At 35.9% G+C, this 26,937-nt stretch overlaps 1 protein-coding gene and 1 long non-coding RNA gene across 2 annotated transcripts in view; one reads left to right on the top strand and one right to left on the bottom strand.

Annotated features, from left to right (window-relative positions):
• The window catches only part of LOC136024816 (WD repeat-containing protein 11-like), a gene marked incomplete in the record, with an annotated part of 191,926 nt that overhangs the window by 103,541 nt on the left and 61,448 nt on the right, over window positions 1-26,937 (bottom strand).
• Window positions 17,882-25,944, top strand: LOC136024817 (uncharacterized). The gene is made up of 2 exons (XR_010616932.1): window positions 17,882-18,349; window positions 25,335-25,944. It is a non-coding gene; the product is annotated as an uncharacterized LOC136024817 (long non-coding RNA).

Here is a 26,937-nt window from a genome sequence, read left to right as displayed (position 1 = left end):
AATCAGACTTATAAGAAAATACCTGACAATGCCAAATCCTGGCTAAACTTTCTTCAAGTATTGATGTTTTAGGAGTGTTTTAATTTGGGTCTGTTTTTGTACTGTTTTAATTGTCACGTATTTTATTCTTAGTCACATTAATTAATTTTACATTAATCTGCTTTGTTAGAGTCGAGATAGAGTAAAAATTCCCTCTTAGAATAATTTCCCGTTTTTTTACCTTTTTGTTATTTCAATTACGGATGGAAAACAATTGATGTTTTCAGTATTATTGCGTAGACTAATCATAATTTTCGAGACCCCCCCACCCCCAAAGGAATACTTTTGCAAATACCTTTGCCCACGACACCGTTAAATAAAGGGCCTGTATTAGAAACATAAAATGTCAAATTTTATCGAAACTAGGCTTAAACTTTACTTTAAAATTAAAACTATTCTTTGCCATGTGGCGGAAATCAATCATTGTAATCAATCAGATGAAATATTATATAAGCATGTAACTAAAGAATAACCTCACATAATATGGAAAGGAAATCCAAGTCAACAGAGGAAATCGAACTTCGCTAGCACCATTTCGGTTTTGTAATTCGAATGCACTTTCGAAAGATCAAAAGCAAAACTGAATAGCAATGTCAAAAATAAATTAGGCAAACCACTAAGAAAAATAATAAACAATAAAAGAACAACAAGCCCAGCATAATTAATTAGCTTTTTATCGTTGCGTGTCTTTGATTTCAGTACGTCTTGGATTGGTAAAGAGCATCTCAATTATACATTTTGATTATTATCTACAGTCTGTTCTTTAATTGAAATTGTTTTTTTTTTAGCTCTCCGGTGTTTTTCAATTTGTGACTTCATAAACTCTCAAATTTCTCCTTCCGTCAACAACGTGTAGAAGTTCTTCACTACTAGTTTTTTGTTGTTTTAAAAAATAGAGTTGTGAGAAAGAGTCAAACTTTAGCGTAAAGAGCAGGGCGTTGAGGAGGGGACAACCTCTTTCATATGCGGAATGATTTCTGTTCGTTTTAAGTTTTAATGTCGCTCCTTGTTTTCAGTTAAAAAAAAACTTGTTTTTTTATTTAATTTCTGAACGTTTTTGAATTAATGCAGGTTTTGATTTTGGCTCACCATACATGAATAATTAAAACGGAATTTGAATATTAATTTTACTTTTTTGGCTAAATGGCTCTCTCAAAGTTTTGAACTAACGATTTTGAGAAAAAAGGGGTGGGGAGGGGGTCTATTTGCCCACCAATTTTTTGGTTACTTAAAAAGGCCCGTAAAACTTTGAATTTTGTTTACGAACATTTTTATAAGTAATAAATATACGTAACTCACGAATTAACTTTCGTAACGAACTTCTATATTCGTATATTTTTATTGCGCATATGAGGGGGTTCACCGCCTTGTCAATACCTGCCTCTTTACGTTGAAGTTCTAATTTTGTTCCAATTATTTAAGAATGAACGCTCAATCACAAAGGCCGTTTAAATGGAATAAATATCTCTTTTGGAATTACTAAAACACTTTAGCATAAAGAGCGAGGTACTGAGGAGGGGACAAACCCCCTCATATACGTAATAATTTCTATTCGCTTTAAGTTTTGATATTGCTCCTTACTTTCCATTGAAAAAACTTGTCACAAATTTATTTATTTTAACGGTTTTATTCAATCAATTTTAACAATTTACCTCTGTATTTAGTTAACAAGTTTAAACTAGGCAAATAAAGGCAAAATATGTCCCACCACAATATGTAGGAGAGCATAATTTGTAACAACGCAAAATTTAGTCCATATATAACTGTAACAATTAGGCACATGTCAACATAATTTAGATTTATGAGGCTATTGGTCCTCATAGATTATTTCATTGTCATAATATTTCATTGGTCTAACGGTTTAAGACAGTCGTTATAAAGCACAAACACAAAAAGAAGCAAAAGTAGTTATCAGCTCAAGCATATCAAGGACGTTTTTTTCACATTATTACTAAATGCGTCATTAAAAAAATAATAATAATAAAGAATAATAAATAAATAAATAAAGAGAAAATTGATGTTAAAACCATAAACAAGAAGAAAGAAAGTTAGCAAAACTTAAAATGAAAAATAAAAACTTAAAATAAAAACTAAAATGAAACTTCAAGCAACCGTAAATTAAAATTAATAATCAAACATGAAACTAACCAAAATTATGATGAATGAATTAATGAAAACTAAAATAAATATATATATTGAAATGAACAATCAACTTTTTCTCAAAAGGAACAGAAACCACGGTTAATTCAAGGGAACTACCACCCCTCACACCCCTTGAAAGCCAGATTCTCATTTGCGCTTTGTTGAAACAAAATATACTTTCAATAATTTTTTCTGTTGAAAGTTCAGCCTTTCAACAGTTTTTTTTTGTTGAAACAGAAATCACGGTTAATCCAAGGGGAACTACCACCCCTCACACCCCTTGAAAGCCAGATTCTCGTTTGCGCTTTGCTGAAACAAAATATACTTTCAATAATTCTTTTCTGTTGAAAGTTCAGCCTTTCAACAGTTTTTTTTGTTGAAACAGAAATCACGGTTAATCCAAGGGGAACTACCACCCCTCACACTCCTTGAAAGCCAGATTCTCATTTGCGCTTTGTTGAAACACTTCCATGTGGAATGATCTTTCTAAGTAAGTTATCCCTAAAAGTTTCTCTATCGACCCTTTCAAAAAAGCTTCAACAATCTTTATCATAAATTATTTTTATATCATAAAATTATTTTTATGATATGTCCTATGATAATTGGGCTACTTTTGCTGTTCTTTTAGTTGTGCTCGCGAAAGGTCGGAGTCGTGATGACGATGGTTAACATCAGTGGCTCTCTGTTTTATGGCTATTTGCTATTTAATATTCTGTCCTGTCGCCTTAAATTTATGGACAGTGCCGCAACACTAACCACTTAATCCAGATCCACCAGTACAATTCACGTCGCTAATACAATTTTATATTGGTGACATTGAAATAATAGGGATATTTCGGGGCAATTTATTTGGTGAAAACAATAACTTAAGGCGAAAGTTACTTCCCAAATTTCTACTATGTCAGTATTTATTTTCTACCGAAACATTGTCCGAAAATGCAGTTTATGCCGGAGTATGGTTGAAGCCTGTCGATATTAACTTATGGATTTACGTTAGAACTAGGATGTTTGTTCTCAGGATGATCAAGAAAATAGTTGTTCTTGGGGCGAGGAAGATGTGAATATGTCAGTAATTGGATTAAAAATCTTGATTGACCTCAGATTTCAGTAACCTGTGATTCTGCACTAGATGCATTTGGCTCGATATTCATAGTTAGTATGCATCCGTATTGCTCTGGAATCAGCAGTACTGGTATCCAAGTTTGTGCAGAGTAAGGACCTGGATATTGGATAATCCTTGGAGGGGGGTGGTCGTATTGCTTCCCTTGTCTTTCTATTGAATCGCTGACTTACCTGAAAGTTAAATAACAAGTATGGTTCGACAATTAAGTAAGTTCTTACCACTATAAAGATATGTGCTGCCCCCAAAGTTTGGAAGTATATATTAATTTGTTTAATTTGCTTGATTTGTCATAAGTTTTTCATCATCAAAATTTTTGAGGAGTCAGTCGACATTATCACTCGCTAGAATAGACAAAGGAAGACTTTCAAAATGTTAAGAGCACCCATAGTCTACAGATGAGATATACAAGGTATGATTTGATACTGGAGTCCGTCTAGCTTTGTATAAACGTGCACAGTTGAGAAAAAAAACCTTTGAATAATGAGAAATAACAAGCGACTAGGAATCTCACTTGACCAAATGACAATTTGCGAAAAATAATATACTTTTAGTTTAAGTTAATTATTACTAGCCTGAAATTTAACATTCAACTTACAGAAGTGGGTCATGACGCCGAAAAAATGACATAATTTAACTGGGAGACACAAAAAAAAGGTCCGCTCACACCTTCCAAGAACAAGTAAATGATTTGTCTTAGCCCTATGGGACACCTTTATGTTCTGGTCGCAAATATAATAGTGTACGTGTTTGTAAGATGGTGAAACCATTCACTGGATACCAAGCTTTATTTTCTAAAATCAACACCAGATGGATGACAAAATGAAAGAATGTGTAAATGTGGTATATCTAGATATGAATATGGCCTTTTATTGGCTGAAACTAAAAATTAGTGAGTTATATATGTTTAAATCGATCAGAATAGTTAGATTCTTAAGATGTAGCCTAAAGTCTGACCTAATTTGGGCTGTTAACCACTTCAAAATTACATTCATCTTGTATTGCAGCTTTCTAAGATATACAACGTTCTAAGGTCTACAGGAACATTTATAGGGCCAATATGGACTTTTGACGTGCTCGGTAGTTTTAACAAGGATAGTTGAAGGTTTCTTAAAGATGACAAACGAAGTCATGTGAGATTAAAAACTCAACTTGCTTGTCTAGTTCTAAATTGCGCTTCCTTCTTCCTGGATCCCATCCATTGGAATGTACTCCCATTGTATCTAAACACCTTCAATGCTCTTTCCAATATAACAGTAATCACTGCCGTCGGAATTGTTTCTCAGCTCCCATCTGATTGGGCGAGATACAACCCTATGTTATATACAGAAAATCATATTTTTTTTTTTTTTTTTTAGTTTACCGTCATCTTCTGGAAAAAAAACAATTTAAAAAACACACGAAGCTTTTTTATATACATTGGGGTTATGTTTGACAGTAGTGTGGGGGGGGAGTGCAATTGCAACTGCAGCGATTATCATTGAAAAAGCTCTGAATGAAGAATCTAATGATGTAATTATTTTTTTCCCTCTCTGAATTCTACCCTTCATTTAACTTTACCCCCAGGTCCTTAAACTCTTAGGATTTTCACAGTTTTTTTTTCTACCGGGTTGCCCCCTCGCGCCTCAACTAGTTGGTGTGTTCAGGTGTGCCAATTCACCAAAATTTAAGTGGAGAGCAAGGATTCATCTCTGTATTTCCAAGTTCCACCTAATTCGAGTGGTAGATCACTCCTAAAAAGTGCTAGAAAAGGATCTTGAAGAAAAAAAAAACCTATGTGTTTAGTCAAGTGAATTATTTTGTTCGCTTACTGTAACATATATATCAAAATGAAGCCAAATTCAAACCGCTGGTATTATTTCTATTATGCTCTGTGGTTTTTACTTACGTAATAGCGAACTACTTGATGGCTGCTTAGGGACAATTTTTATATAAAAAAAAGGTGTAGTAATACAAATTTTCTAATAATTATCTACTTTCAAATTTTTACCGACGATGACAAGTTTAAAATGTTTTCTCATTTTTTTTTTTTTGTGCCTGTTAAATGATAAAAATTAGGGCATCTGTGCATCACGATGCAGAGCCAGGAGATTTGCCCAGGAAATGGAGAAGTGCTACCAGGAGTTTTTTTTTACCAGTGTTTAGGGGGGGGGGTTCACTGTCTATTTTAATCCATGTTTTCGGTTTTAACATCAATCGTCACTTTTCTTTGAAATCATGGCTCAAAATAATATATTCCGCTCCTACGTTTACATTCCCCCCTTTTTTTTACTAGTTTTCCCGCGTTTTTACGAATATTTAAGGAGGAGGATATTTAACTTTCTTCTTTTGGTGCATTTTTTAATGCTATTTTGTTTTCCAAGGGGTGGGGGTTTTGCTACTTGGCCCCTCCTTAGAGATACCCATGCTGTGCAGACATAAAACTTTTTATCAACTGGTATTTTCTGTTTTTGTGATTGTAAATGGTATCGACAAAATATTGTAAGCGACTTTTTGCTACGAATTTTATTTATGTGCTGTTTCGAGAAGAGTTTCAAGTCTAAATAGTTATTTTACAGGAAACCATAAGAGTAGCTGTAGGGGCAAATAGGGCTAAAATCAGAACAAATCAAACCAAAGCTAGTTGAAAAAAATGTAGTTGTCAATCAGAAAAAATCAAGAATCCGTCTTATAGAGCGTTTAAGGGCAGAAATCACTCCAGGAATCATTGCACCAAAAAGGGTCTTAAGCTTTCCATGGAAAAATTTATTTGTTCAAGTGTTTAATTAAGATTTATTTTCCTCCAAAATAAAGAATGTAACTATATATATTTCTTATTTAGTCTTTTTTTTCTGGGTGGTATACCGATGAAAAGGTCAAGGAATTCAAGTATATTGGGTCAGTGGCAACGTCAAATGGCAGATCTGGGAAAAAAAATATCCCAGCCTTCAAGGCAAAGGCTAAAAGACAATACATCTCCTGCGCTCAAGTGTTTCTCATCTAGATTTCTTTTTTTTTGGGGGGGGGGCAAAGGATATGGACATTTTACCTTCTTTGAAAATTATTCGCTAGGCTCTTTTTTGAATACAGTCAATTTTGTCTGATTATTCTCAGGAGATGCCTGGTCATCAAACTGGACAACTATATATTCAAGGTGAGGGCAGACAAAGGAACTACAGATCCTTAAGGAATGGAAGGGGGATGCCAAATTCGTTTAGAACCTTAAGGAGGGAGATAGATGCATTAGCTTTGTGGATGCTATTTTTGACATGGATACCCCACTTTAAATTAGAAGAAATTGGGACGCCAAGTAGTTTGAAGGAGGACAGATACATTTCAGAAGGAATAGTGTTAAAAAATTGGCTGGGATTTAAGGAGACAAATTGGTATTATCATGGATTAAAAAAATATTACTCTTATATACAAATCCGAAGGATATTGCGCAATATAAATGAGGGTTTTCGTGGGGTTACGGTTTAAATTTCTATGGCAGATTTCGATGATTGTTCGGTCATCGAGAAATTTCTATCCGTCAAGAGATTTTAGGGGACTTTAAGGAAGCTTGAGAGTCTTTACCAGATAAAAACGTTCAAAAGCGTAGACGAAAGTCAGAGGTTAAAGAGTACTCTCCGAGCTATTCTACTTTACGCTTAAGTGACGTGGCCAATCAAGGTAGAATAAGCAAGAGGGTTTCAGGCTTTCGATGACTGCTACCTTTATTGTATACTCGGAATTAGCAGGTGGTCTAGCCCCTAATAGTTAAGTAGGAAGTTGTTGCGGCCAGCCTGAAGAGCTAATTTTTGTTAAAAGATATAAACTCAAGGTTCTTGACCGCACATTGCATCGTCCTGAAGGTAGGAGGTGTTTAGGCGTCTTTATCTGCATGCCAGCTTCTTCCTGGAGACGACGATCAGGAGGACAGAAGAAGAATCTTTAAATTTTTTTTTAGAAAACACCTAAAAGCACGGGAAGAATCCCGAAGGTATGTTCGGTGATGGGACAGAGCCCTAATTTGGACAGTTTACCATCTGGTTCCCTCTGAAAGTCAAGTATGTTAGTACGACGTGGTTCAGCTGATCGTCTTGAGGGTGCTTGGATGTTCCGTTTTAGTCTAGCAAACATAAAGAAATTGCTCATCTCCCGATTGAAGGTCTTTTGCTCACCCTGGCTTCAACTTGATATATTAGGATCATTTTGGATACAGAATAGAGGATACGATTCGCCTCAACCCCTCTTTGGCATACATTGCGAACCCCTCCGTTTCCGACCCTCTTTGGCTACTGAATGCGCAAGTTCCATCTCTGACCCCCTCGGAAATTAGTGTGTAAACTCCATCTGCGAATCCCCTTTACTGCATTTATACTTACGTTTAATGAGAAGTTCTTGCACTCAATCCCTGGTCCCGTTTGGTAAACAGTTCGTACGCTTCTTCTCCAATTCCTTTTTGAAATAGTGCGTACAATCCATCTGAAACTTTTTTTGTAAATATGCCTCAATATTTTTCGGAATCGTAGTATGACTTTGCAGATTAAAATGAGTACATTCCATAAATATGGTTTGATTTCCATCAAATTGGGAATGGAAGATTTTTAGAGTGATTATATATCCGGGGGCTAGTATTGTAGCGTAGAGGTTGAAAGTCAAACTACATTTAGTAAATATTTCTCTAATGGTGCCGAAGTTCATCAATATTCAATTATTTCTTAGGTTGCTGATCACAAATATTAGGCTAGCTGTTGACCAAAAGGTCTCGAAAAAGGTCTTCGAGGGCTGTTTCTGGGGCAAGGGCCCTAAATTATGCAATATCTATGCTTCGTAGGTAAATTGTATTGCTGCACGTGTTGAAATCAGAGCCATGGAAGGATTTTTATATTCATCATAAGAGGGCACAAAATGGGTTGGTGGCCTCCTATACCATTTGAAAAGGCGCAATGGGCCTTATCTGGCTCCACTCATAAACTTGATTGCTCAAGTTAATTTCACTAGGAAACTTGTAGACCAGAATATCTCTAAGAAAGCTTCATTCACCAATCAGTTACAACTTGGAACAGCATCCTAGCTCGAAAATTTCTATTGGTGGGCTTCTGAGTTTGTCGATTATAAAATAATTTAATACAATTTCCAAGAAAAAATTTCGAGAAGGGGTCATTAGAGAGGGGTCAGAAGCTGACTGCACGCACTGTTGATCAAAAGAGGCAGGGGGATAAAGAATTAATATTTGGGGGTACCTATAAAACTTCGGCTCCTCGTCGGTATTTTTTGCCCCTGTAAACCTGTAATTAGCGTAATTTATAACCTTATGAGGGAAGGGCAATTGTACCTAAGTCCATCCCCTAGAACGGACACTGAGTAGAGGTCAGAGCTAAGTGTGGGCACCATTTACTGAAATATCCACGAAGGGTCATGAGCCAATTGAGGCACTGAGGCACAACATTTTATTCAGTAAGCTGACTGACCCCGAACTTTTTTTGTTTTATTTTATTAATAAAATTGAACACTATTTGTGATACAAGTAGGCTACTGTGATTTCAACGGTCACCATTAACAGGAAAAAAAGTGAGAAATCTTAAATCAACTGGCCAAACGATATCCAAATGACCAGGATGCAAAAGGGTGGAGACCCTAAGGGTCTTCCTTTTGGCCGAAATTGAGATCACGAAATTGAACTGTCTTCTGTGACTGACATAAACAAGGGGTAATGGCAAAGGCCTGCAAACATTTCTAGTATAATATATCTATGAAGGCTCATCTTTGAATAAAATCGCTGAAATTCCTCTATATAGTAAATAGCATTGTGAAACTTACACTAAAATAAAATATATTCAAACTGTTTAAATGCATGGAAAAAAAGTCGTAAAGATTTAGAAGAGAATAACTGAAAATATTAGGCTACAGTAAAATAAAAAAATAAAATATGTATATTCATTCTCATCTGCTCGTTATTTTTCTCTCTCATCTTATCAAGACAGACACAAAGGCACACAGCTCAGTCCAATTATCTGAAGGTTGACAAGTCAAGAACAGATTATTTGAATCAAAACTTCATTCGACGTTGCACTTCCATGTGGAATGATCTTCCTAAGTAAGTTATCCCTAAAAGTTTTTCTCTCGACCCTTTCAAAAAAAGATTCAACAGTCATCTAAACCTCGGTAAAAGACTAGCGGCAAACCAGGTATATAATTATACCAGGTGTCGCGAATTTAATAGCATAAAGAGAGGAAGATCTCCAGAAAGAACTGAGTCGATGTACTTGTAGAAGACAGTCTAGTCATCCACTCAATCCTATACCTTGGCTTTAAATATAGCAGTTAGTTTTTAGCGGTGCTTAAGCTTGCATCACAGCCCTTATTTCGAATATTCTTATATTGTATCAAGAGGGCTTGAGAGCTCCTAGCAGAAAACAGGTAGATTCCTAAAAACAGGTAGACAACAATTCCTATGTAGGATCTCTAGAGAGGAGTAATCGAGCAAGGTAAAGAAAATTTCTGGAGCGAATTATTAAAACAACCATTCTTGCGCGCCAAAACTGGATATGAGGGCTTCAATAGATACCACCCGAGAAAGAGTTCTTAAAAAATAAAGTACATCAGCTCTCTTGATGGCTTAACATCAAGTTGAAGCCAGGGTGAGCAAAAGACCTTCAATCGGGAGATGAGCAATTTCTTTATGTTTGCTAGACTAAAACGGAACATCCAAGCACCCTCAAGACGATCAGCTGAACCACGTCGTACTAACATACTTTACTTTCAGAGGGAACCAGATGGTAAACTGTCCAAATTAGGGCTCTGTCCCATCACCGAACATGCCTTCGGGATTCTTCCCGTGGTTTTAGGTGTTTTCTAAAAAAATTTAAAGATTCTTCTTCTGTCCTCCTGATCGTCGTCTCCAGGAAGAAGCTGGCATGCAGATAAAGACGCCTCAACACCTCCTACCTTCAGGACGATGCAACGTGCGGTCAAGAACCTTGAGTTTATATCTTTTAACAAAAATTAGCTCTTCAGACTGGCCGCAACAACTTCCTACTTAACTATTAGGGGCTAGACCACCTGCTAATTCCGAGTATACAATAAAGGTAGCAGTCATCGAAAGCCTGAAACCCTCTTGCTTATTCTACCTTGATTGGCCACGTCACTTAAGCGTAAAGTAGAATAGCTCGGAGAGTACTCTTTAGCCTATGACTTTCGTCTACGCTTTTGAACGTTTTTATCTAGTAAAGACTCTCAAGCTTCCTTAAAGTTCCCTAAAATCTCTTGACGGATAGAAATTTCTCGATGACCGAACAATCATCGAAATCTGCCATAGAAATTTAAACCGCAACCCCACGAAAACCCTCATTTATATTGCGCAATATCCTTCGGATTTGTATATAAGAGTAATATTTTTTTAATCCATGATAATACCAATTTGTCTCCTTAAATCCCAGCCAATTTTTTATCACTATTCCTTCTGAAATGTATCTGTCCTCCTTCAAACTACTTGGCGTCCCAATTTCTTCTAATTTAAAGTGGGGTATCCATGTCAAAAATAGCATCCACAAAGCTAATGCATCTATCTCCCTCCTTAAGGTTCTAAACGAATTTGGCATCCCCCTTCCATTCCTTAAGGATCTGTAGTTCCTTTGTCTGCCCTCACCTTGAATATATAGTTGTCCAGTTTGATGACCAGGCATCTCCTGAGAATAATCAGACAAAATTGACTGTATTCAAGAAAGAGCCTAGCGAATAATTTTCAAAGAAGGTAAAATGTCCATATCCTCTGCCCCCCCCCAAAAAAAAAGAAATCTAGATGAGAAACACTTGAGCGCAGGAGAGGTATTGTCTTTTAGCCTTTGCCTTGAAGGCTGGGATATTTTTTTTTCCCAGATCCGCCATTTGACGTTACCACTGACCCAATATACTTGAATTCCTTGACCTTTTCATCGGTATACCACCCAGAAAAAAGAGACTAAATAAGAAATATATATAGTTACATTCTTTATTTTGGAGGAAAATAAATCTTAATTAAACACTTGAACAAATAAATTTTTCCGTGGAAAGCTTAAGACCCTTTTTGGTGCAATGATTCCTGGAGTGATTTCTGCCCTTAAACGCTCTATAAGACGGATTCTTGATTTTTTCTGATTGACAACTACATTTTTTTCAACTACCTTTGGTATGATTTGTCCTGATTTTAGCCCTATTTGCCCCTACAGCTACTGTTATGGTTTCCTGTAAAATAACTATTTAGACTTGAAACTCTTCTCGAAAAAGCATATAAATAAAATTCGTAGCAAAAAGTCGCTTACAATATTTTGTCGATACCATTTACAATCACAAAAACAGAAAATACCAGTTGATAAAAAGTTTTGCATGGGTATCTCTAAGGAGGGGCCAAGTGGCAAAACCCCCACCCCTTGGAAAACAAAATAGCATTAAAAAATGCACCAAAAGAAGAAAGTGAAATATCCTCCTCCTTAAATATTCGTAAAAACGCGGGAACACTAGTAAAAAAAGGGGGGGAATGTAAACGTAGGAGCGGAATATATTATTTTGAGCCATGATTTCAAAGAAAAGTGACGATTGACGTTAAAACCGAAAACATGGATTAAAATAGACAGTGAACCCCCCTCCCCCCCTAAACACTGGTAAAAAAAAACTCCTGGTGGTACTTCTTCACTTCCTGGGAAAATCTCCTGGCTGTGCATCATGATGCACAGATGCCCTAATTTTTATCATTTAACAGGCACGAAAAAAATGAGAAAACATTTTAAACTTGTCATCGTCGGTAGAAATTTGAAAGTAGATAATTATTAGAAAATTTGTATTACTACACCTTTTTTTATATAAAAATTGTCCCTAAGCAGCCATCAAGTAGTTCGCTATTACGTAAGTAAAAACCACAGAGCATAATAGAAATAATACCAGCGGTTTGAATTTGGCTTCATTTTGATATATATGTTACAGTAAGCGAACAAAATAATTCACTTGACTAAACACATAGGTTTTTTTTTCTTCAAGATCATTTTCTAGCACTTTTTAGGAGTGATCTACTACTCGAATTAGGTGGAACTTGGAAATACAGAGATGAATCCTTGCTCTCCACTTAAATTTTTGTGAATTGGCACACCTGAACACACCAACTAGTTGAGGCGCGAGGGGGCAACCCGGTAGACAAAAAAACTGTGAAAATCCTAAGAGTTTAAGGACCTGGGGGTAAAGTTAAATGAAGGGTAGAATTCAGAGAGGGAAAAAAATAATTACATCATTAGATTCTTCATTCAGAGCTTTTTCAATGATAATCGCTGCAGTTGCAATTGCACTCCCCCCCCCCACACACACTACTGTCAAACATAACCCCAATGTATATAAAAAAGCTTCGTGTGTTTTTTAATTTTTTTTTTTTTTTTTTTTAAATGATTTTCTGTACATAACATAGGGTTGTATCTCGCCCAATCAGATGGGAGCTGAGAAACAATTCCGACGGCAGTGATTACTGTTATATTGGAAAGAGCATTGAAGGTGTTTAGATACAATGGGAGTACATTCCAATGGATGGGATCCAGGAAGAAGGAAGCGCAATTTAGAACTAGACAAGCAAGTTGAGTTTTTAATCTCACATGACTTCGTTTGTCATCTTTAAAAAACCTTCAACTATCCTTGTTAAAACTATCGAGCACGTCAAAAGTCCATATTGACCCTATAAATGTTCCTGTAGACCTTAGAACGTTGTATATCTTAGAACGCTGCAATACAAGATGAATGTAATTTTGAAGTGATTAACAGCCCAAATTAGGTCAGACTTTAGGCTACATCTTAAGAATCTAATTATTCTGATCAATTCAAACATATATAACTCACTAATTTTTAGTTTCAGCCAATAAAAGGCCATATTCATATCTAGATATACCACATTTACACATTCTTTCATTTTGTCATCCATCTGGTGTTGAATTTAGAAAATAAAGCTTGGTATCCAGTGAATGGTTTCACCATTTTACAAACACGTACACTATTATATTTGCGACCAGAACATAAAGATGTCCCATAGGGCTAAGACAAATCATTTACTTGTTCTTGGAAGGTGTGAGCGGACCTTTTTTGTGTCTCCCAGTTAAATTATGTCTTTTTTTCGGCGTCATGACCCACTTCTGTAGGTTAAATGTTTCATTTCAGGCTAGTAATAATTAACTTAAACTATAAGTATATTATTTTTCGCAAATTGTCATTTGGTCAAGTGAGATTCCTAGTCGCTTGTTATTTCTCATTATTCAAAGGTTGTTTTTTTTCTCAACTGTGCACGTTTATACAAAGCTAGACGGACTCCAAAATCAAATCATACCTTGTATATCTCATCTGTAGACTAAGGGTGCTCTTAACATTTTGAAAGTCTTCCTTTGTCTATTCTAACGAGTGATAATGTCGATTGACTCCTCGAAAATTTTGATGATGAAAAACTTATGACAAATTAAGCAAATTAAACAAATTAATATATACTTCCAAACTTAGGCGGCAGCATAAATCTTTATAGTGGTAAGAACTTACTTAATTGTCGAACCATACTTGTTATTTAACTTTCGGGTAAGTCAGCGATTCAATAGAAAGACAAGGGAAGCAATACGACCCCCCCCCTCCAAGGATTATCCAATATCCAGGTCCTTACTCTGCACAAACTTGGAGACCAGCACTGCTGATTCCAGAGCAATACGGATGCATACCAACTATGAATATCGAGCCAAATGCATCTAGTGCAGAATCACAGGTTACTGAAATCTGAGGTCAATCAAGATTTTTAATCCAAGTACTGACATATTCACATCTTCCTCGCCCCAAGAACAACTATTTTCTTGATCATCCTGAGAACAAACATCCTAGTTCTAACGTAAATCCATAAGTTAATATCGACAGGCTTCAACCATACTCCGGCATAAACTGCATTTTCGGACAATGTTTCGGTAGAAAATAAATACTGACATAGTAGAAATTTGGGAAGTAACTATCGCCTTAAGTTATTGTTTTCACTAAATAAATTGCCCCGAAATATCCCTATTATTTCAATGTCACCAATATAAAATTGTATTAGTGACGTGAATTGTACTGGTGGATCTGGATTAAGTGGTTAGTGTTGCGGCACTGTCCATAAATTTAAGGCGACAGGACAGAATATTAAACAGCAAATAGCCATAAAACAGAGAGCCACTGATGTTAACCATCGTCATCACGACTCCGACCTTTCGCGAGCACAACTAAATGAACAGCAAAAGTAGCCCAATTATCATAGGACATATCATAAAAATAAAGAAGTTTTGGAACATAAAGCTTCCAAAGCCCCTCCTTCCACATACAAGCCTTGTCATACATTATTTTATATCATTTGATTTGTTCATAATGTACATTTCAGAAGATCGGTTTTACCGGTAAAAGGATAACAGAAGTTTTTCTTTCATAACCGTTAAAAAAGACCTTAATATTCCGAGTAGAAACCGCTTCAAGTAAGAATTATACATAAAAAACTAGTTTTTTTAACTGAAAGTAAGGAGCGATATTAAACCTTAAACCGAACAGAAATTGTTCCGTATATGAAATGGGTTGTCCCCTCCTTAACGCCTCGCTCTTTACGCTAAATTCTTTAATTGTTTCAAAAAGTAGAATTGTGGCAAAATGTCAAACTTTAGCGTAAAGAGGGAGGGATTGCGAAGGGGACAACCGATTTCATATACGGAGTAATTTGTGTTCGTTTTAAGTTTTAATATCGCTCCTTACTTTCAGTTAAAAAAACTAGTTTTTTTTTATTTAATTTCTGAACGTTTTTGAATTAATGCATTTTGATTTTGGCTCTCCGCACATAAATTATTAAAATGAAATTTGCATATTAATTCTTTTTTTGGCTAAATGGCTTTCTCTTAGTTTTGATGAGACGATTTTGAGAAATAAGGGGTGGGGAAGGAGGCCTAGTTGTCCTTCAATTTTTCGGTTACTTAAAAAGGCAACTAGAACATTTAATTTTTAACGGAAGGAAAGATCCTCCCACATAGCCCCCTCCCGTCAACCCCACACCCAAACCAAAAAAATCGACTATGCAGAACAAAATGGCTATCTCAAAATTTTGATCCGTTGACTTTGGGAAAAAATGAGCGTGGGAGGGGGCCTAGGTGCCCTCCAATTTTTTTGGTCACTTAAAAAGGGCACTAGAAATTTTCATTTCCGTTAGAATGAGCCCACTTGCAACATTCTAGGACCACTTGATCGATACGATGACCCCTGGGGAAAAGAAAAAAAACAAATAAACACGCACCCGTGATCTGTCTTCTGGCAAAAAAAAATACGAAATTCCACATTTTTATAGATAGGAGCCAGAAATTTATACTTTTAGGGGGTGTTTTCCCCTATTTTCCAAAATAAGGCAAATTTTCTCAGGCTCGTAACTTTTGATGACAAAGATTAGATTTGATGAAACTTATATATTTAAAATCAGCATGAAAATTCGATTCTTTTGATGTATCTTTTAGCATCAAAATTCCGTTTTTTAGAGTTTCGTTTACTATTGAGCCGGGTCGCTCCTTGCTACAGTTCGTTACCATGAACTGTTTGATGTTGCTCCCAGCATTTCAGCTTCTCTGTGTAAATACAATTTATTTCGACGTAACTGAATCCACGAGGGGCTTGAACACATAATTTCTTCAAAATTTTAGGTTATTTCAGTTTTTTTATAGTTTTAAGGCCTCCTTTATTTTATTTTGAAAAATTAATTATTTAAAGTAAATGGCGAATTCCAGTGCTAAATATACAGCGGAAATCACCATTGATGACAACATTGACAACACACTCAAATGTATGATGCTTCCCTGGATTCCCACTGATGCAATGTCATGCTAAAACGGCCGTTTTGCGTGATCCGTCCGATTTCCTCCCTTTTTAATCTGCAAATTTATGCGTCACAACAGTCCAACACCTGCGTTGAAATATTTTTACTTGGCCGCTGAAAATCGCATCCGTTATTCTGAATCGAAAGCTTTTTAGAGCCATAGATTGCAAGAAACTAATCATATTTATTCGAAGTTTTCCATTAATATTTGACAAAGGACGTGAGAATCATGTCTTTTTGAACCCAGGTTTTAATCCTCAAGGCCTGCGTTGATATTTCCAGGGAAGTGAACTTAGAAGACAAGAAGTAAATTTTTAAGTAAACACAACGAGGCTGGGCTAATACAGGCTAGCTTTCTGAATGTTTTTCTTGGCTTTTAGAGCTTCGTTTAACCTACTCCTATGCATAAATTGTTTAAATATCGAATAACATTTTTTTACGCTTCAATGGCTGCAGTGAACCGTTTCTGTGTGAATATTTTTGCAATTTTGTTTCATTCATTATCCGTGAGCCGTTTTAGGTAAAAAAAAAATCGCAACAATAGCAACCAAGGGTTTCCAACAAAGGAAGTGTGAAATTGGTAAGATATGGTTCAAAAAGATATAGCGTAATAACTTTAGAACCGATCTCTTTTGCCTTCTAAAATAAGCAGACGACCAGACGTCACACAGAAAGCTGATCCATGAACGCAATATGGAGGTGATCTCAAAGCAACCAAACGGGTCGTACGTGACATAAGCCAATAGAAATTCTAAACTGCTAGAAAAACTGTCACTGTAGTGCTGCTGATGAAAGCTATCAGAAATAGAAAGCAACCATAATTACGATTTATTTAAATTTGGATATAAACTGCAACAGCGAATCACATGTTAATGATATTGTTTTATACTGAATCGTAGGCGATTCGAAAGGCCGAGGAGGGTTTGCTAAATACTTTCCAGATTTTTCCCTTAAATAGTTTTAGGTATTCGTTTGACTAACCGTATATCAAACAGTAAACTGTAAAAAAATGTGATTCTGTCCCACTTTCTAGGACTATAATAAAAGAAAGGCAAAGAAAGCTAGGCTAGATTTTACGGACGAAGGATAGCATATTGCCAAAGATTGAACTTTTCAGCCATCCATTTAGGGCCGAACTTAAAGGAAGTCGTCCCTGAATGAGGTTAAAAAAGGTCAAGAGAAAGAATCTAGAGGAAATTAGTTTCCTAACGAGGAGCGTCTGCACCTGTGTTGGCTCCAGGCGGCTTGGTGCTGAAGTTGAGTTGTAAATAGTAGCGGTAATTATTATGGTAACTATTTTTGTCAAAGAGAAAAATACAGTTGCTAAAAAGATAAGAGTCAAATTCCAAAACCATAAAAGCCTACCATCGACGATTAAAGAATAATTAAGTAGAATAAGTAAATAATATACAAAATTATAACCGAAAAAGAACTAAACAGCTAGAAATGAAAAAAGAAACGAACTGTAAGAAAGTAAAAAAAAAACTGAAAACTAACAATAAGCAAAACAGAACTAACAACAGCCAAGAAATAACAAGAAACCAAGAAATAACAGCCAAAAAAAATAACTGAAAAAATAGCGTCCATAATAACTGATTAATATATTTAAAAAAGAATGTAATTTGGTAACTACTGTTGATAAAAACGCAATCTTTTATTTTGGCAGTAAACTAGTAAGAAAAAAATAGTGGTAAGATATACGAGCGAATCACATTATAATGTGGCAGTTATTATAAGAAACTAGTTTAAAGAGAAAGGACGACAGTTATTAAAAGAGTGCTATAGTTTTCCCTGGAAGGCAAAACGCTCACTTTTAACCCATAACTAATGGACCATCAATGAGAACTTCCTTTCTTAAACAAAGGCTAAAAATTTTAACGCTAGAAGCGGGAAAAAGTACGCATGATTATCCATTTTTTGAAACATGGCTTTAACCGCATCATCATTTAAATATGTCAAGCAGTCTGTTACTCTGTAAAGGACACTGCGTCCCAAAAATAATATAAACCCAATTTTGTTCAATTACAAAACTAGTCTTCGTTTATTATAGGTCTAAAGCAGAATGCAACAGTTATTAATTGTCATATTATCGTTAGTCATTTGTGCTTCAGGTGAAAACGAAAGAGGGCAGATATTTAGACGAGAAAAAATATTGCATCATGAGAAGCAGCTGGAAAATCCCACTGGAAAGGAGTCAAATTCGAAGTTGGAAACTGTGGAAGTCAAAAGTGAGCTACCTTTTAATTAATAAATAGCAACGGTTATTTTACACCAAAACATATTGACTACCAGGGTATTTCCTTTGCTTCAAAATCACGCCAGGGCTGACACTCCTTGAGCTTTTTTTCCAAGTTCTCGGGATTTCAGTCTTGAGCTTAGGATATTGGGGATAATTCCTAAATATTCCCCTGAATAAATATATTAAGTATATATAGCACTGCTATTTAATATTTTGGAAGTTTTTATGAAACCTGGGCAGTATTTGGAAGTGAATCTTTGGTATAGCTAAATTCTTAGTGGAGATCCTGATTTACACCACTCTTCAATCCGAGATAACTTAAGCTACAAGTATATCTTGTGCTGCTGCATGATAACTGGGTAAAAATATCTTGATTAGATGATCATACCTGAAAAAAACGTACCCCTTCAAATATTTATTGGGAGAGGACGGGGGTCATAATTGACACAATAATGAAAGGGTCATTGTTTCGACAGCCGGGGGAAGGCGAAATTTCCTTGTGGCATTCAAAATCCCCCTCTACCTCTTATCCAATCAATTTATAGGGACAACTAGTTATCTATAATTCTGAAAAAAACACAAAAAGGGTCATCTTTGCGCGAAAATGAAGCTGTTTGAGCCCAGCAGCGGCCTCTTTTCCGCCTCTTTATGAAAAAAGTTATACACTTTCCAAAAAAAGCCTAGATTGTAGGCTCATAGCTGACCCAAAATCCCTCTTCGCACTCCTATTTGTCTCATACTTCATTGTCTTTGGCCTCTATAAGTCTCTATGATAAAAGACAACCCTAACAATATCAATACAAGAAGCCATTCTAAAAATAAATAGGGAATATTCATGCAGATCAGTCTATTTTTTAAGGTGTTCACTTTCCATTCTTTTTCACTTTTTCACTTGTTGACATTGTTTCACTTGTGAACTGTTTCACTTTTGCTGCATATATTTTAGTAGCATTTGCTTTGATGGAAATTTAATCGTTTTTTTTTACTTATTTTAGGATAAAGGGGAGGAATAAAAGGAAACCTAGCCTTACTTTAATACAAAAAATAATTATTTCTGGCTCTTTTCAATTAAAAAACAAGGCAAAATATTTGACTTATTATTGAACTAAATTATTAAATTATTGACTTATTTCCATGTTTTCTATATAACTGTTGACTTAACCGTAGCCAGGCAAGTTCTTGTGGACTACCCTGGGTACGTCTCAATCAAAATCAACTTAAAGCAAATGGTTGTAAATATTTAACAAGGGAAAAGCCAAAATACAAGAACTATCGTACACGGATATATATAAAATTTGGAAATGGTCTTCCTCTAGCCCACAGAAAAGGTAGCAAAAAAGCGCGCCAAAAGTCTGTCAAAAGAAAACACAAAAGCTTATTCAGCTATTTCCCTGGGGTCTCAGAGCAGGGAGTCCTTTTCTGCAAAACTCCTATTACACAGTAAATGCAGCTGAAACGTAATACAGTTATAAGAAGCACAGTAAAACTGCCAATGTAAAAAGCAGCATGGCTTCAATTACTACTTCTTTTTTACCAGGCCACTTCAAATGGAACAAATGGTTATAGAAACCTTGGAGAAGGATCATTCAATTGAAAGTTAGAAGTCCTAGTGACCTTTGAAAGAGTCAAAAGTGCTTGGAGGACTCCAGCCCCCTTCCCACTCCTATTTTAGCCACCAATTTCCCTCAGCTCCCAAAGACATCCCATCAGAGTTTTGAGATAGCAATTTTTTACTAGTCAAAAGGTCCCAGAATTACCTCCAGGGATGGCATTACCCCCTCCCCCAATGCTACTGGGACAAGGGCTGTAAATTACGCAAGTTACTCATCGTTGATTTATAGATTTTCTTATTCGAAAGGGGGAATTGTTTGATATTGTTTGTCTCCGAAAAGGTAAAGGGCATTAGGGTAAAACTTTCAGCGAACTGAGAGGGAGGGGTTAAGCAAAATTAGAAGATAGTATGTACATCTAGATTGTCAAATGGGCTTATCTGCAACACTCAGGAATAGCTAAGCTATTAAGTTGAAAATTTTAAGGGAATATAGAAGGGATGTCAAAATAAATCAGAAGACTATATGCATCCGGGTTGTCAAAAGGGCTCACCTGCAATACCTGAGGAGCGGCTAAAGCTATTAAGGTGAAAATCTCAGGAAATGTCATTGAGAAAGTTGAAATAAAAAAACACTGTGTGCATCCGGGTTTTCAAAGGGGCGTATCTGCAATACCTCGGAAATGACTAAGGTAATAAGCTAAAACTTTCAGGGAACATTGAAGGGAATGTCGAGATAAATCAGAAGAAACTGTATGCATCTTGGTTGTCTAAAAACGCACCTGAAATGCCTCAGGAGCGGCTAAAGGTATTAAGTTAAAATTCACCGGGAATGATATTGAGGAGATTTGTCTAAATACAAAAGCACTATTTGCATCCAGATTTTCAAAAGGATGTATCTGCAATGCCTCAGAAACGTACAAGTTATTAAATTAAGACACAGGGAATATTGAAGGCAGTGTTGAAATAAATAAAAAAACACTGTATGGATCCCGGTCGTCAAAAGGACCTACTTGCAATATATCAGGAGCGTCTAAAGGTAGTAAGCCGAAACTCTCAAAGAAAGTTATGGAGGAGGTTGGACTAAATAGAAAATACTAAAAACATCCGAGTTGTGAAAAGAGCAAATCTGCAGTACTTCAGGAATGGCTAACAGCATTAAGTTGAAACTTTCATGGCATATTGAACTAAATCAAAAGAGCCTATGTGCACCCAGGTTGTTAAAAAGGACGTGTATGCAATTCTTTGAAAGTTCAAGCTTTCAAAGAACTTTGAGGTGGAAATTGAACTAAATTTAATAGACATTAAGTAAATCAAATCAGTAAATCAGTATCAATTGAAATGGAATAGTTGTGGGCATCAAGTCATGGCTAATTGTAGAAAAAGCCAAGACAGATAGTCCAATTGAGTGAGAAGCAAATCTGGCATTAATTCCCCTCTTATTAGGATTGCATAAAAAGGAGGTTAGTTCATTTGTTAATAGATACGTCTAATCTATTATCCGTCCATGCATCACTACTAGGACAGTAGAACCAAGGTAGATAGTCATAGAGCTAATATAGTGATAGAACCTATAATTTTCCAAGTTTTCCTATAGCGTTAGATTAATTTGGCTTGGGTAAATGGCGGAAGCATGCGGGTGCCTCTCTTATTGGACCAATACACGGTTTGTTATCTTCAATATTTCAGGAGCCGCCAGGGGTACTGAATTGAAACTTTCAGGGGATACTGAGGGAAATTTTGAACTAAATTAAAAACACTATGTGCATCCAGGTTTTCGAATTGGCGTATTCGTAATATCTCAGGAGTGGCTAAGGGTATTAAGTTGAAACTTTTAGGGAATGTTAAGAGGGACGTTAAACTAAATCCAAACGCAATATATTCATTAAAGTTTTCAAAAAGACGCATCTCCAATATCTCTGACACGCGTAATGACATTAAGTACAAACTTTCAGTAAATCTTGGGGTTCATGAAAATAGAGCCTTCTAAAAAGTTTATATTGAAAGGGACTGTACCCACATAGTCAACATTAGAAAAAGATTTTTTTTTTTTTTTGCGTGTTCCAACTTTTTTCTCAACAGCGACAAATGATTTGTTTAATTTTGACAAATTGCATAAAGAACATAGAATTTTATGTATGCAACTTTTTTTGGAAATTTTAGATTTTTAGATTAATTATATATCAAAAATTTCCAAATATTTCATCTTATAGAACTCCAGAGAATAAAATAAAAGACTTTACTTCGAATAATGAATATGGTTTGAACATTCTGAAGTTCAGTTAGATTTTTTTTTCTTTCTTTGGGTGCAGTCCGGAATAAAAATGTTGATGTGCTCTTTACAAAAGTTGAATGACTGGCAGCTTATTTCTTAACCTACTTAATTTTATATTTGGCAGTGACCACATAATATAAATTACTAACCAATCCGTTATTAGCTTTTACGCCGTTACATAGTGTCGCCTAAAAATAACCTAAATTCTGTTATGTTCATTATCCAAGTTAGTCTTAGCTTAACAGAGGACATTGAAACACTTGCTATTTGCCATATGGTCAATACTTTTAACATGCTCATGCTAAAACTACAATTTCTCAAATTTTAGAATTGCGCCCTAGAATGGTTAAAAACACAAACAATATAAACAATTAAATTTTAGTTATTTGGGATTATTTTCAGGTATTGATTACTGTATCGAAAGAAGTGGAAGATGTCTATACATACAAAGTTTGGCTGGAAGGTTCGACAGACGCTACCAAAGCCGTATTAAGGATTTTTAGGGGGTAATTTTTTCGGGAGGGGGAGGGGATTACAACATAAAAACTTTAAAAACGAATAAAAAAAGTTTATATGGCTTTTTTACGTTTTTCAATTCGAACAAATGTGGAGGGAGATTTAAACCCGATAGCCCCCCTGGATACGGCCTAGGACCCTACTTACTATTAATACTATAATACCCCATTAAACACCAGCTCATCTGCGACCAACAAAGATGCCAACACTCTCATCCTCTCTCATCTGTTCAGAGCATCGTTATTTACTCCCTCCCGTAGAGTTCCTACCTTTTTAAACCCTTTGTGGTGACCTCTTCCAAAACACTAAACTTTGCTTACTTGTCATTCTTCATCCGTAATACGTTATCAAAACATCTCAACTTTTCTTTCATTATATCTCTAGAAAGTGGGATTGAACTATATTTTCCTACAGCTCACGCTCGGGACACAGATGTTTTTATCGAACTTTTGTTTTACCGAGCGTTTTATTTTTACGGAGCTTTTTTTTAGCTTCTCTAGCGCGGACACACTTGGCAGTAAATATTCTACCCTCGCAATCAGTAGACCATAATCTGATAGATCATATTAATTAAAAGATCTATTTTATAGGCTATAAAGAAATCATAAATAGATCATAAGGCCTTTTTTTTATTTTAACTGAAAATAATTGATAAATGATAAATTTGCACCACCACCCCCTACATACTGAGAAATATATCATATGCTCACCTCCCTATATTTGTATGAATTTATTACACTTACATACATTGGGGGAGATGTTAAACTAAAAGCTATTCTTAAAACCAATAGGCAGAAATTTTTTTTTTTTACGTAAATGAATTCAAATTTCTCTAAAATGCTATTTAGTTTAGAGCATATGAATTGGACTAGCACTCATTTTTTCATTTATGATAAATAGCCTTTAACTTGGTTAGGATCAAAGGGCTAATTTGGGCTTTTTTAACAATCGTCCTCTCCTTTCCCAGGAAAGCAAGTTACTTGATTACTTTCTTTGTAGTTTCTTTATTTACGATATACCCTTTCTAAACACACTCTCTCATCAGCAGCCATCAAAGGTAAAAAAAAATTAAAAAAAAAGGAGCGCTTCCAGTTCCATTTAGTTAGTTCCATACACTACCATCCCGGCGTAGGGGTCGAAATAAATGATCGTTTATTTTGCCGTTCGTTTGTTGTAGTGACAATGGACGACTGCATTGCTGCCGTCAACGTTTGTTTTACCAAGCGTTTTTTACCACCCAATGTGTCCGTCGCAATACTATCCTGAACACCTCTAAGAAACGCTCGGTAAAAAATAATGCGCCCGGTAAAAACGCTAAGCATGTCTCGGGTCTTGTTGCCTTATATACAGTAAGTCGAACAAGTGCCTAAAACGGTTCTAGCCAAAACCTTTCCGAAACATTCGACATAACTTCAATAATCTTTAAAATGTCCAGGTTTTTGGTGTAGAATACGTCTTTAAATTGGGGGCTAATTATACAATATTGATGACACTGAGCTAATAGATGGCGCTTACCCACCACCAAGAGGACTATTTTTTTAAGCTTTTGACGTCAGACAAAAAAAAGAAAACCAGGGTAATTTCAACCAGTGGACAGAAAGAAGCGAAAAGATAAAAACAGATAATTCGGCAAGGACCGCCAACAATCCGTATTCAGTGCACAAAAAAAAGGAAAAAAAAATACCTTTTGAACTGAACTCTACGAGAGTAGAAGATGTGCTTCGAATGTTCTTTTTGCTCTATTAGAATTCACTTCAAAAGGCTATTTTTTCTCTTTTTTAACACTAAAGACGGCTTGAAAGAGGTCCTTCCCAGAATGCCTACTTTTTTCTTTCTGCTTCTTTCTGTCCACTGGATGAAATTACCCTCATTTTCTTTGGTTATTTTTCAGTTTTATTTTTCCATTTTTTCTTCGATTTGTTTAGCTTCAGGCACAACCAAAGTGGTTTTAGAAAGGCTTATTGATTAATTCAGACTAAAACTTCTATCCTTTAACTTCAATTTGGTGCGATCTGGGAACCTGGATATGCCTGGGGTCTATGTGGTGGCGTTAGAGTTCCCTCTGATCTATTTTTTCCCCTTTTTTGGCGTAAACACACACTAGATATTAGAAACTCTGATAGTTTTAGTTATAGTCGTGTCCCCCGGTTTGGTAAATCGTGACGGAACTGCGGCGGAGCATGACGTGGCGAGGTGGGGCGTCATGAAGCCAAAAATTACATGGTATGAAGGTTTATGACACGGCATTGCGGAACGTGGCGCAGCGTGGCATATACATTTCTGCTAATTTTCTATAAATCTAGCCGTTACCAAAAATAAAAGCTTATAGGAACCGGTTGAGCGAAGCGATTTAGTACCCTCCCACCACCCCCAACTTTGATGCCTGCTTTAAAAAAACTGACTATACACAGCGTGTCAAACTTCAATCAAAGCAGTGCAAAGTTGTGAAAGTTTTAGTAACTTTAGTTTAATGCACATTTCAACATGTCTAAATTAGACAAGCTCTTACCATTGACAGGACTTGTGGCGAGTCTTGAACTAATAGATGGCACTGCGATATTGTTTTTTTTTACAATAAAGAACTTCCAGGCTCTATAGGATGTTAGTTGTTTTAACATTTTTTTTATTATTTAGGTATGAATAACGACCAGACTAAAAGAGAAGCCAGACAGTTTTATGGAGTGATTCCCACGATGATCCAATATCAATTGCCTTACTATGCACCAACCTGGAGATCAGCAGGGCCTGACCCAGCATCATACATATATTCGTATATACCTGCAGTGAAAACCGAAACAAAAGACTCAAGTGCAGAGTCTGATATTGTTGAAGCCCCAGGTCAGGGCAGATTTCTAATCTCGTTACCTACTAGTTCAGGTCATGAAAGCAACAATTTATTTCTTTCTCACCCTGATCGGGCCACAAGCCATCCTAACAACAACAATTACTTTTTAACCCACCCTAATCGGGGCAGCACAAGTCATCCTAACAACAACAATTATTTTTTGACCCACCCTAACCGGGCTAAAGGCCACAGCAACAGCAACAACTATTTTCTAAGTCACACTGAAAACAGACATCCCAGTTCTAACACAAATTCATACGTTCATGTTGACTCACATCAACCCTACTCTGGCATTAACTGCTTCTTCGGACAATGTTTTGGCGGAAAATAAACTGGCTGAATGGAAGAACTGGATCGTTACTTGTTATTTATTTATTAATAAATTATGTCTAAACACTACCATTCTTGAAAAGTAGAACATAAATAACACCTAACAGGTGCTCCATTGTATGGATGAAGGGTGTTTTTTTTTTTTTTTTTTTTTTTTTTTTTTTTTTTTTTTTTTTTCTGACATTACAAACAATATCCTATACATTTTCAATAAAGAAAGAAAAATCTTTGCATAGCCGTCGTTGTTGGTAGTACATAGTGGCAACAACTTTTATACCTCATAGTTGTTAAAAATTACAAATCCAAAGGTTTTATCTACAGCAATCAGTACACTTTGGTTAAGACCTTTAGATATAATCAAGACAATTCCAATGTCAATGGATAACAGATGTTTTTCATATAACATACTTCAAAAACTACTACTGCTACTACTACTAATAATAATAACTCACTGCAGCACCAAGCCGCCTGAGGCCAACACAGCTACGCACGCTCCTCCTCCAACCCAATCTATTTAAAGTCTCCCTCTTTACACCCTCCCAGGAAGTTCCCATTTCCTTTAAATCTTTATTTATGACATCCTCCCAACCCAAACAAGGACGACCTGCTTTCCGTGTAGCCCCAGACGGTTGGCCAAATATACTCGAGACGAGCATAAAAATATGAATGAACGTAGGTCAGACCTTTAGAGGGAATCCAGGGAATTTTTCTGAGGGACAGGCTTTTGCAGTGATTCAAAGATCATTGCAGGATGTTTATACTTCAACTTCTACTTCATGCTTCTTCAAACTTATATCGTTTTCTCATATCTCATTTGTATCTCAGGACATTTAGAGTTTTTTTGTCGCATTAACATGAAAAACAAGAAGAACAATAATAGGGAATTCTTTTCGCAAGAGAGTGGAATGAATATTTTGGCCCCATGTCCAAGGGCCATCTTCAGCAAAACATTAATATATAAAAGAAAAGAGAATTACAGTAACATACGACCATTAAAACTGAAATGAAAATTTTAAAACAGTCCCAGAATCCTTACTTCAGCGAAGTTCAACCAGAACTGAT

The sequence above is a fragment of the Artemia franciscana genome, chromosome 3, assembly GCF_032884065.1.
Source record: "Artemia franciscana chromosome 3, ASM3288406v1, whole genome shotgun sequence".
NCBI lineage: Eukaryota > Metazoa > Arthropoda > Branchiopoda > Anostraca > Artemiidae > Artemia > Artemia franciscana.
This window is presented reverse-complemented; position numbering and strand designations above follow the sequence as displayed.